At 46.2% G+C, this 12,789-nt stretch overlaps 2 protein-coding genes across 3 annotated transcripts in view; one reads left to right on the forward strand and one right to left on the reverse strand.

Annotated features, from left to right (window-relative positions):
- The window catches only part of LOC119173457 (uncharacterized), a 100,484-nt gene that overhangs the window by 66,510 nt on the left and 21,185 nt on the right, over positions 1-12,789 (reverse strand). The window lies entirely within an intron of this gene.
- LOC119174596 (uncharacterized) overlaps positions 1-12,789 on the forward strand; it is a 172,625-nt gene that overhangs the window by 30,578 nt on the left and 129,258 nt on the right. The gene's annotated exons all lie outside the window — the stretch shown is intronic.

Below are 12,789 nucleotides of genomic sequence, written 5' to 3' on the forward strand. Positions count from 1 at the left end.
AGATAGATAGATAGATAGATAGATAGATAGATAGATAGATAGATAGATAGATAGATAGATAGATAGATAGATAGGTCAAACTCGCCAAAGTTCGCTAATAAATGCGTCGCATTTAAAAGCGGTTGTTCACAACGCTTCGCTATAAAAATCAGGGGCTTTCACTATTACTGGAGCCTAAAGCGACCCGGTGTTGTCACCAAGGTGGTTTGAAAAATTTGATTGTCCTCTACCTGTGGCTCTGCGTTCTAAAAAACTTTCGTTTCTTCACATTACTGCCAGATGGCGCCATATCTCAGGTAGCACCATCAGACAGAAAACTATCGTCTTTCGACGCTCTTTGCAGCGAAGCACGGTAACTATTAATTATTATTATTATTATTATTATTATTATTATTATTATTATTATTATTATTATTATTATTATTATTATTATTATGTGTTTAGAAAAAGTTTATTTACAGCATGTACAGAACACAAAGGCTTCATACCATTCCAGTAACGGGGCACATACACTTCGGTACATCTATGTTTCACGACTAACATACGTTACAGTGAAGACATTTGCTCTAATATACATGACAATGTTGGCATATATGTACACAAGAACTCAATGCGATATCATGATACAATGGTATAACGATACAATAGATGCAATAAAACACGATATGTAACAAATAAAATCATATAAAGCAACTCAACGGGCGCTGCTTAGCACCAAGTCGGTCGAAAAATGAGTTGTATCCTTTCGTGTTCCACCTTGACGAAAAGGCATGACCGATGCCGCAGAAACCCGTGCTCCCCGAGGAAGAATAGCTCTTCGGAGAGGAACGCGAGGATCTCTCGTCTCATTCTCCCCAGTATCGGCCACAAAGCACGCCGGCGGCAATTGGCAGCTACGGCCTCACATCGGTTTCTCCAAAGGCTGAACAGCCCCGCAACTATTGACAGAGCGGAGAAGCAGCCACGTGGAAATCGGCCGTTGGACACGAAAGTTCGCACACCCTGTTCCCGAAAACCAGTATTAACCGCACGCCAAAAAAGGCGGGAAACCACACATTGAAACGTCGCATGCCGATTGGTCTCTACCATGACGCAGTTGGGGCAAGTGGAAGTGCGAACCACCTGCCATCGCTGCAACCGATCTCGCGTGGGGAGCAAGCCCCAGCCCAACTTCCAGACAAAGTCTCTGAGATGCCCTGGCAACACTGCGGCAGTTATTGGTTTCCAAACGCGGTTCATTACAGATTGACGATGCTGGGGCACCAAGGGCAGTAGAAGGGCGGCCATTGTGTCCACAACTTTAGAATCGGCCACCTCTATTTCTGGGCACGTAGCTTCAAAACGTCGGTGAATTCAGTTGATTGGGGACCTTGGTTTATTTGGCTATCCGGCAAGAAGACACGTAGGGATGGCCCCAGATGGTAGCGAGCCAGTGTCTGAGCGGGCATGCCATCATTGCTTAGTATTCACAATAGAGTGCGGAGGCACAATGTAGAAGCCGTGACGGAAACGTCGGGGAATGCAAAACCGCCTTGATGTCGCGGTTCAGCTAACGCTGGACGCGATAACAATTCCGTGCCACCAGACCCAAAAAATGAACTGATGCTGCTTTGCACTTTCCTGCAGACGTGGAGCGGTGGTTTAACAGAATGGCAAAGGTACCAAAATTTTCCTAGGTGCACCGTTTGAGTTAAGTATCGGCGTTCCAAGAGGGGGAATTCGAAGCACCTGGCTGCTTGGATATCACTTAGAAGAGTTAGTACAACGGATGACCAGATGCTATCCTGTATACCAAATGCAGTGAAAGTAACTCCAAGTATTGAAATCTCAGGAGACCACTGTAAAGGCGACGTGATGTTGATACGACTGCTGGGGTTGCCAATAAAAAAATACTGGCTTTCAGAAAAGTTTAACCTTGCACCGGAGATAATACCGAACTCATGGAATGTATCAAGGGCATGTTGCAGTGACTGTTCATTATGTATATATAGAGTAATATCATCTGCATATGCAGTGACCTTTACTTGAGTGTTACCGGGTAGAGGTAAGCCACGAATCTGCGGGTGATGTTCAACGGCCCTTAAGAAAGGTTCTAATGCAAGGATAAATAACACTGGGGAGAGGGGACACCCTTGACGGACCCCATGCGTGACTCCAAATGCGTGACTCTCACGGGAATCTAAGTAAAGGGTACTTTCTGAATTAGTGTAGATCGCGTGGATGAGGTCAATGAACTTATCCGGGAATCTGTATGTATGTAAAACATTTAGTATGTAGCCATGTTCTATAAAATCAAAAGCTTTTTCTTGATCTAATTAAACCAACAGTCCTTGCGCACATCGGCTAGTGGTGTATTGAATGATGTCACGCGTTAACCACGTATGGGTGTGTATTTCTCGGCCCGGAACAGAACAGACCTGGTGGGGAGCGATTAATGTTGCAAGAGATGGACTGATTCGGCGCACCAAAATGTTGGCCAAGAGCTTGTAATCTACATTGAGCAGGGTAATAGGGCGCCAATCTTCTAGTCGCGTGGACATTGGGTCTTTCTTGGGAACTAGTATTATACGGCCGTTGTGGAAAGAGATTGGAAGTGTAATATCTTGGAAACACTTGCGAATGACGCGTGACATAGTTGGACCAATGATAGGCCAGAATTGTACATAAAACTCTGCAAGGAGTCCGTCAGGCCCTGGGGCCGATCCTTTCTTCATTGCGTCTAATGCGCCCTTGATTTCGTCATCGGATGGCGGTGATAGCAGGACGTCATTTGACATGTTGGAATCATGAGGTAAATCTTTTAGCAGAGGATGCGAAGAAACGGATCCTGGGTAACAGACATTAGCACCAGATTGAGCTATTGACTGAAAGTCTTGAGTGAATTCCTGAAAGTCGCGCGTACCCGCAGCAGCTGGAGCGGGAGAGTTCAGTGAGTGGGCAGGCGAGCCTGGTGGACGAAGCAGAGCTCTGCGTGCATACCTTAGCACCTCAGGGTGCGCACACGGTGCCCGTCTACAGCGCCAAGCTGCAGCCGAGATTGAAAAAGCGCGCATTATACGTTGGTACCGTTCAACGAGCTTCTCTTGCCATGCCCTCATTACAGTGGAAGGACTGGGATCTCGATTGGCAATGCGTATCTTCTGGATTAACAATGACGCATCTTTCGACATACGGGTGCAAAGTCCTCTGCTCGACGCACTGCAATGATGGCGCCACTGTTCTTTGAGGCGATCCCAATCAGCTACATCCGCCCCAATGGGCGATGCGCGTAACGCTCGGGATAATTTCTTCGTAGCCTGAGAGTCCTGGAGGACGCGGCAATTGAGACGCCATGGTCTGTGAATCGTTGGCGTCAGTGTACATTAGCGACCGACCGATGGTCGCTAATGTACACTGGTGTCGGTGGCAATTATTATTATTATTATTATTATTATTATTATTATTATTATTATTATTATTATTATTATTATTATTATACGGTATTTCACAGTGTACAAATTCTTCCCTTTTCCGTATCTTAGAAAGCCTTCCTCATAGTTCTGTATATTTCCCCTTTATTTATCACTCCCATTCCATGATTCTCGTTTTATATTTTTATTCTGCCCGTTTTGCGCATATTTTTATTCTCTGCATTTTCATCTGGTTATTTGATTTCTATTTATGAAGACTGTCTGTATTGTATTGTTTATTTTTATTGTTTTATTTTTGCGTGGGCCTGCCCAAAGACCTATGGTTGGTGCCGGGGATCGTCGATTAAATGATTGATTCATTGATTGTGTTGTATTTGTTTCGTTTGTAACGCCAGCAAAACCAGCTGCGCGCGCACCATTTCGTTTGGGCCCTGTGCGCCTTCATTCTCCCTTTTCCCCCCTCTCTTCACCCTCTCCTAATGCCAATGTATATAACCGCGCTGCGGACAATAAACGCTGTCGTTGACTGCCCGACCATCGTCCTTGCTGCTTAGCTGCGCGCACCTGTGTTACGACAGATTGATTATTACTTCTAGGCCACAGCGTGGATTTGACAAGTGTAAGGTTCATCATGCTAAGAGCAAGCGCGCCTTATGTTATCCAGGTAGCCATTGCACAAAACTCAACGACGGAACGTCTCATTAGTTGAGCAGGAAGTAAGGAAAAAAAATGGCAGCATATCCACGGAGTGAACGATGGAGAGTGGGGCGTGGCATTCGTCCGTCCATTCGTTCTTGCTTCCGTCCGTCCATGCGTCCATCCGCCTGTCCGTGCGTGCGTCTGTTCGTGCGTCCGTCCCTGCGTTCGTCCATGCATCCGCCCCTGCGTCCGTTCATATGTCCATCCATGCATCTGTATGTGTGTTCGTTCGTCCATCTTTTCAACACTTCAAGTACCACCATCTCGCATCTTTTCATCATATATTGCCCATATAGAAGCACCACCATCCAGCGGACATTCCAAGGACTAAACGAGAGGTGACACGCGCACACTTTCTAACGGCTTGCGCTTCGGGTTTTCTTCCCACTTTTAACCACCTCGAGTTCATGGTATATATTGGTTCGCTGTATTCATGGCACTGCGCCCCAACGCTCGCTAAACCTTTCGAAAACCAAGGAGGTCACGCCCAGCGAGTATAACGTAGCAATATTTCCCTGTCAGATAGTGCTCAATTTACATGCCAATGGCTGCTAATGGGAAATGAGAGACAGGAGAATTCGGCTTTTACTGTCTTACGGCTTGCGCTTCGTATGTATACTTCCCACCTTTAACCACCTCGAGTTCATGGTGTATACTAGTTCATTGTATCCATGGCGCTGCGGCTCAACGCTCGCTAAACCTTTCTAAAACTAAGGAGGTTGCACCCAGCGAGTATAACGTAGCAACCTTTTCTTGTCAGATAGTGTTCAATGTACATGCCAATGGCTGCTAATGTGGATCGCAGCGTGCGCGTTAACTAAAAGCCGAATGCTCCTGTCTCTCATTCCCCCTTAGCAGCCATTGGCATGTACATTGAGCACTATCTTTTATTGTTCAACAACGCACAGAAGAAATCTCTCACCGGCACCACCTTGGAGGTCAAAATGTTATACACACTACAACGGCTACGAGGGACAAACGGGTGCCGCTATAAGGAGCTTCGCCCCTAAAAACATCAGCGAGGAATGCATATAATATTCTCGCGGAGTTGCGCTTTCCGCTATCGCATATCTTCGGCCAGCGTGCTTCACGGCCGTCAAAGAAAGGGAAAAAAACAAGATTAAGAATAATCTAGCGGTCGCGTGCCTGACATTGCGTCTTCAGCACTGATACGCGTTATCCGTAGCAGACGGGAACGTTGGCCCTTTCTTTATCCGAACGACTGATACGGAATTTTTTTTCCTCTTATCACGCCGTAAGTCGGGCTGGTGGGCATATTTATAAACAGCACGTGAACCATATCTCGTAGGCGCGGCTCTCTGACGCGGTCACTTTCAAATGGGCTCAGTGCGATTACTACGCGAAAGGGATAGCCCGCTGCTGTGCGCTGCGAAGGCGTTCATCTAATCACTTGTAGTACGTGCTAGATACACTAGCTGATACCACACTTGCGCTCCTATAATCTGTCGTGCGCGGGGTAATCGCGCAGGGCTGTACACGCAAGGGATGATATCGCGATATTGCGTCGGCGGCGCTGACGTATCTCGCGCTGGTGTTCCCCAAGCACGTTACGTTCGCCGCCTCCTGCGATGGCATCCCCCCCTAACGGGCACGGTTGGAGTACTCGCTCTTTCCAACATTGACGTCATTTACGCGTAGCGAGCCCGCTGCCATTCGGGGGGCGCAGCAAGATCTTATTTCAAGAGGATAGTGGCTTCACAGATGTGTGTGTGTGTGTGTGTGTGTGTGTGTGTGTGTGTGTGTGTGTGTGTGTGTGTGTGTGTGTGTGTGTGTGTGTGTGCAAGAAAAATTTCGCGGTAAGAATCAATGCTTGTAATTATCGTTAACGAACCACGCTTGAGCAAGATTACTGCTACGTTTTAAATAATGCATTGTTTGCGTTAAGCTCAAGTAGCCCCAATGTTGCTCGACCATAAGCTTACGTACAATCGTAACTTTACGAAGTGTTCAGCCTACGTCACGTCACAAATGTATAGGTTTTCTACCCTCTTCTGTTGTTGTTTTCGGCGATATACTGTTGAAGGTACTTGTTGTTATAGACTATTTCAATCTAATAGTAATCTAGAACGTTAACCTCGCATGCCTTTATATAACCGACCCAATTTCTCAAAAGCATTCCCTTCTGTAATCTTGAACGACATTGGCAGACATGTGAAACAAATGAATAGAACAACCACTTCGCTGTAGCTTCCATTTCAAACTGGATGTCGTGGGTTTCATTGACGGTCAGGGCGACCTGCAAAAATGGGAAGAAAAGCCTTGTGCTGATATTTTTGTCCGTATGTTATAGAGAACTATGGGTACCCGACACAACTAATGAGTCGTTATAAAGCGCTCAAGCTTGTCTGCAGCGTCTTTCCTGAGATCTCGCATAACTCTTTTAACGGACGAAGCTGGTATCGTTAGTAAACGTTTTGTATGCGTTGTACCGATGTACGCAAAAAGAAAGGCAATCGCGTGAGAAGATCACAAGTGGCTTTGGAAATAATATCAAAAGATGGAAGAAATGCTGGAAGTTTCGCTTGATTGTCGCTAGATGGCCACACAAATCAATTAAAAACTTATTCACACTATGGTGCCGGGACACACTGTAGTGAAAGGTAATCGCTGTGCGTGTACCCACAGATATCGCTCAAAAGCAGCGCAGCGCCATCGGCCGCCGCACTGAAGACGTGCATCCGCACACAGTCATATCGGTGATGAGCGTTTCGCTGTCTTCACAAAGATGGCGCCACTGTTTTGCCGCGTAATCTTTGTTTTTTTTTTCTCTTTTTGTTTGTCGCCTTAGATTGCCGCGAGTCACACATGCGTTACAGAAGAAGTGAGAGACCAGTACTGATCCCTTTATTCTTTATTCTTATATATTGCCGCTTTGCCTCGAGGCGTTACAGCAGGGGAGTTACAGAGTTGAAAAAAAAAAAAAAACATTTTCACTGACACTGGACACTTGCACAGATGTCAAACAATTCCATTGGTTGATAGTATTTACAAAAAAAACGAATTTGCATGCAGGTTCGTCCTGGCCCAGCATGGCCTTATTTTGTGTTCATGTTTCTGATCGGTTTCTAACTACGGCTTCACCATCTGTAGCTAACTGCCTGGAATGCTTATATATATATATATATATATATATATATATATATATATATATATATATATATATATATATATATATATATATATATATATATATATATATATATATATATATATATATATATGTGTGTGTGTGTGTGTGTGTGTGTGTGTGTGTGTGTGTGTGTGTGTGTGTGTGAGCAGGTTCTGATTGTCAGATGAAATAACTTAGCGCTAAAAAGCAAAGATGACTGAAATAAAAAAAGAAATTGAATGAAGGTATACTTATGCGTCACTCAAACAATTGTAATTGTGACAGCGTCATTTATATTCCCTTCAGCAGTGCTGACTGCGTTTGTGTATATGATTTGTTTAAGCTAGTTGTGTCGACTTGTTGGAAATAGGGATACATTGCTCATATTATAATTTGAAATTGCGAGTACCATCAAAGATTTGACGATACGTGAATTAGAGAAAAATTACTTTACATGACGTGATTTGCGTGACGCCGTCTTGTGAAACCGCGCCTTCGTGATTGATACAACGCTCCTTTGTAACGGCGCGTTAAGCGATAATTGATATAGTTCTAGGAGACAGACAGACAGACAGACAGACAGACAGACAGACAGACAGACAGACAGACAGACAGACAGACAGACAGACAGACAGACAGACAGACAGACAGACAGACAGACAGACCCTCTAACGGGGGTTCGTTGTAACCGCTGGCAGCGCCCACGTAGAGGACAGAACGCCGTGACGCTCCGCCCGTTCTTGGGCCCTCTGGACTGTCTGGGTTCGTCTTAGTTCCGTAATTCTGATGGCCTCCTCTCATTTGGCTTCTCTTGAGAGAAGGTTGTTAGGCAGCGCGGGACATCGCCAGAGCATGTGAGCTATACAGCAGAAGGTTTCATTGCAGTTAGGGCAGCTAGGGTCAACGTCTGCGTATATTTTACTTATGAATCCCCGTGACGGGAAAGACCCCGTCTGCAACATTCTCAAAGTAGCTGACTGAGCTCTGTTGAGTTTTGCGCGAGGATAGATTATTCTGCCAAGTTGGTAATGCGTGGTTATTTCATTGAATGTGAGTAGTGAATAGTTCTGCCGAGTCTCTTCCTGCCCCTCCGTAGCCTCCAGACCGTCGCGGCGCGTAAGTTCTCGCGCACGATCATGGGCCAGCTCGTTGAGGCTTGCGAAGTCTTCGAGAACGTTCTTCTCCATGTGTGCGGGGAACCAAGTGATAACATGATAACCTGGACAAGCCCTCTTTTCTAGAATGGAGGCCGCCTCTCGAGTGAGGTTGCCCGATTGGTAAGCTCTAATTGCGTCTCTTGAGTCGGTGTAAATGTAGGAACGCTCTGGGTCGGACAAGGCCAGCGAAACCGCGATTTGCTCTGCTATACTCGGGGTGGCCGCCCTTACCGAGGCGGTGGAGCGAATCACCCCCCTCCCGTCTATAACCGACAACGCGAACATTGTATACTGTTACCGTACTGCGCTGCGTCGACAAACATGGCAGAGCGGAGTCAATGTCATCCCCAACTCTCTTCAGGATGGCTCGTGCACGGGCTTTGCGCCTACCCTCGTTATGTTGTAGATGTACGTTTCGCGGGAAGGGCCCCACCATGTAGGTCGCCCTTGTTTCCCGACTCAGTGTTGTTCGCCGTTCCTCTGTAAGCCCAGGAGTCAAGGGTTCTCCTGCCTGCCGAGGTCGACGATAGCCTATAACCACCTGGGCAGTGACTGGTGCCTCTATGATCTCGTCGATGTTATTGCGCATACCAAGTTCATCTAGCTGTCAGTGCTCGTACAGATCGGCAAGCCAAGCACCTTTCTGATGCTCTTAAGCATGAGCGTATTTGAATTCATCTTTTCTGTTTTGGTTCATACTAGAGCAGACGCCACATAGTTAATATGACTCATGAGAAACGCATGGTACACCATCAGGAGGTTGTCCTAACCTAAACCTTTCTTTCGGTTGGACACCCTAGCGATTAACCACAGCATGTTCTCCGTTTTGGCTGTAACGTGGCTAATTGTTCTGGCATTACAGCACCTCGCGTCTATGAGGCTTATCTGAACTGAGTCAACTATAAAAAATTTTTGCCCACTCGCGTATAATGCCACAGGTAGCTGGTTTAGGGTTGCTAGACCCTTAACTCCTTGTCTAGCCGGTCTGTAAACTAACAGCTCTGATTTACTGGGAAACAGCTTGAGACCAGTGTCTACGAGATAGGTTTCCGTCTCGTCCAAGGCCGCCTGTAAAGCTTGCTTCATTTCTGCTAGGGAACCCTTTGGGCATCAAATCGTAATTTAACCTGCGTATAGCGCGTGACCTATGCCCCGGAGGCCACCCAGTTTGTCTGAAAGACCCTTCATCAATATATATTGAAGAGCAGTAGTGGAATGACTGATCCCTGGGGGGTACCCAGAGGCCCCAATCTGTACTCGCTCGACCGGATCTGCCCCACCTGAGTACAGGCAGTTCTGTTCATAATGACCTAACGAAGACCTGGAATTCGACTTCAAGGCCTATTCCCGCCGTGGCCTGCAGTATGTATCGATGGTACACTGTGTCAAACGCCTTAGTGAGATCCACGGCTATAATACCTCGCACGGCCCGAGTGCCACTATCAAATATTTGCTTGCTCAGCACAAACATAACATCCTGCGTTGATAGGCCGTGTCGAAAATCCACCATACTATGCCGGAAGAGTTCCTTACGCTCTATATACCCGGAAACCTTCTTCAAGATCGCGTGCTCTGCTACCTTGCTCATGCATTAGGTTAGCGATATCGGTCTCATGTTTTCCAAACTAAGGGGTTTTCCAGGTTTTGGAATTAGCATAACCATGGCTGCTTTCCATGGGTCAGGCACCTGTCCTTCCTCCCATACCCTGTTGACCTCCGTAGTTAAAAGTTCCACTGATTTATCGTACAAATGATGCAACAGTCTGTTAGAAACCTGATCCGGCTCCGGAGCCGACCTGCTGCTTAGATTGTGCAGTGCATCCCTGATCTCTGATTCTGTGAATTAAGGGCGCATCCAGCTCCTCCACCGCCACGCACTCGATCTTCGGATAATCTTCGTCTTGTGTCGGCCCTATAGGGAGGTATCTATCCACAACTGCATTCAAAAGGGACTCTTCAGTACTGCCCTCCTGTTTGTGCTTGTGAATGGTTTAACTAATCGATTGTCCTTGATTCCCCTTAGTCTGCGCGTCACGCTGGAGATGCCTTAAGAGGTTCCACTTTCCTCCTGTGCGCATGGACCCGTCTACTGCCGCGCATACCTCATCCCATTGTATAGCCTATTAAGCTCCGCGCAATATCTTTCTATCTATCGATTAAGTTCCGCAACCTTTTTCTCAGCCTGCGGTTCAACCGCTGTGTTTTCCATCTCGTCAGAATAGAGAATTTTGCTTGCAACAGGTGTGCCAGGTGTGGTTGCACGTGCGGGACGTCCGCTTCCGTTTTGACAACCGCAGTGGCTGAACCGCTGAACGAGGAACATGTGATCGTGCACTCCTTCCTGAGTGTCCTAAGCTTACCCCAGTCTGTGACTCGAAATACTCTTGCCGGTCTGGCGTCAACCTGTGAAGTTACCGCGGCTATGAAGTGGTCACTGCCCAGGTTCTCCCGCTTATTGAGCCACGAGACGTTACCAACATTCCTTACACATGCTAAGTCGGGCGTTGTGTCTCGAGCAACCGACGTGCCCAGCCTAGTGAGGAACCACGGATCAGTGATTACGGTAAAGTTCTAGGGGAGAAATCAATTTAATTGATTGCATTTCATTTTTTATTGCATTTCCCCCTCCCTCGATAAAGTTCGCGGTCCCGGGATCTTGTGCATCCGGCATCCGCCGATAACCGCAATCGGTACATCCTCGCTATACACTTGCTTTGGCGTCACACACCTCCAGTGACGAACGTGTTATCACTCATATCTAATCAGGCTCCGAACGGCACCTAACATTTTGGTATGCAGCTTCCCCGCAGCGCAACACTTGAATTACATTGATAAAACACTTCTTAATTGATAACTAACGCTTTATCGGTTATTAAACTTGAGTATTTAATTTTTTCTAAGTTGAATCATTGGAAAAAATATTAACATTTTACTCTCCCGCCATATGTCGTTGTCATCCAGGAAATTACATACACAATAGTCATCACCTGCCCCCTCTCTCGAGGTAGATATAGGCACGATATGAGGCATTACACCACTCAAGTCTGTATGTGCCTGCATACAATGTAATAACAAGCGAAAGACAAACATAACAATTGTCCCGTCGACCCTTTCGGTATCAATGGGCAATACGTTCGGTACACGTGTCCTCTTTGTTATAGCAATGATTCATACAACCCTCAGGCGGTTGCATATATCACGCGTTGATTAGGAATGCTTTGGTGGCATGCACAATGTGATAGCATTGATTGCTGGCAAAACGCAGACCAGGTCGCTGTTTCATTTCGAAAAGGGTTTTTTTCGTGGTGCACAAGGCATAGCATCCCAGTAAGTTGTGCTTCAATTTACATGATTATCAATGCTCCCACAAGACCTACAAATTTGAAGAGAGAGAAATAGAAGCAAATGCAAACGCAGAGTGGTTAACCTGGTACAAGTAACTGGTTTGCTACCCTGCACAGGGGTGGACAAATGGGAACTGTAAAGAGGACATAGATAGATAGATAGATATATAGATAAATAGATAGATAGATAGATAGATAGATAGATAAATAGATAGATAGGTAGATAGATAGATAGATAGATAGATAGATAGATAGATAGATAGATAGATAGATAGATAGATAGATAGATAGATAGATAGATAGATAGATAGATAGATGGTGTTTAACGTCCCAAAACCACCATATGATTATAGAGACGCCGTAGTGGAGGGCTCCGGAAATTTCGACCACCTGCGGTTCTTTAACGTGCACCCAAATGTGAGCACACGGGCGTACAGCATTTCTGCCTCCATCGAAAATGCAGCCGCCACAGCCGGTATTAAATCCCATGAGTTGCGGGGCAGCAGCCGAGTACCTTAGCCCCTAGACCACCACGGCTTGGTGTAAAGAGGACAGAGGAAGAGAGAAATAAAACAAAAACGAACACACAAAACACACACACACACACACACACACACACACACACACACACACACACACACACACACACACACACGCACACACACACACACACACACACGCAGACTCTCACTCGACGAAAACGAGATTTAAGTTTGCAGTGTCAAGCGTGTTTTGGGCACATTACGCGTCCATGAATAATGTGCCATTGGTATTTCACGCGGTCCTGCAGAGGTCTTTCACACGTCCACGAATGTTGGGAATATGCCCGTCTGCGATCCGAAAAACTTATCCGTATCCACAGCCGTATGACTCACTGAAGTTGTGTACAACAAAGTGGTCCGTTTAGAGCTTAATTGCTTCTACAATATTGTGAACAAGTGTGCTTTCCGTTGCACTGTACTGGAACGTGTGTGTGTGTGTGTGTGTGTGTGTGTGTGTGTGTGTGTGTGTGTGTGTGTGTGTGTGTTTGTTTGTTTGTTTGTTTGTTT

Source organism: Rhipicephalus microplus, chromosome 5 (assembly GCF_043290135.1).
Source record: "Rhipicephalus microplus isolate Deutch F79 chromosome 5, USDA_Rmic, whole genome shotgun sequence".
NCBI classification, from domain to species: domain Eukaryota; kingdom Metazoa; phylum Arthropoda; class Arachnida; order Ixodida; family Ixodidae; genus Rhipicephalus; species Rhipicephalus microplus.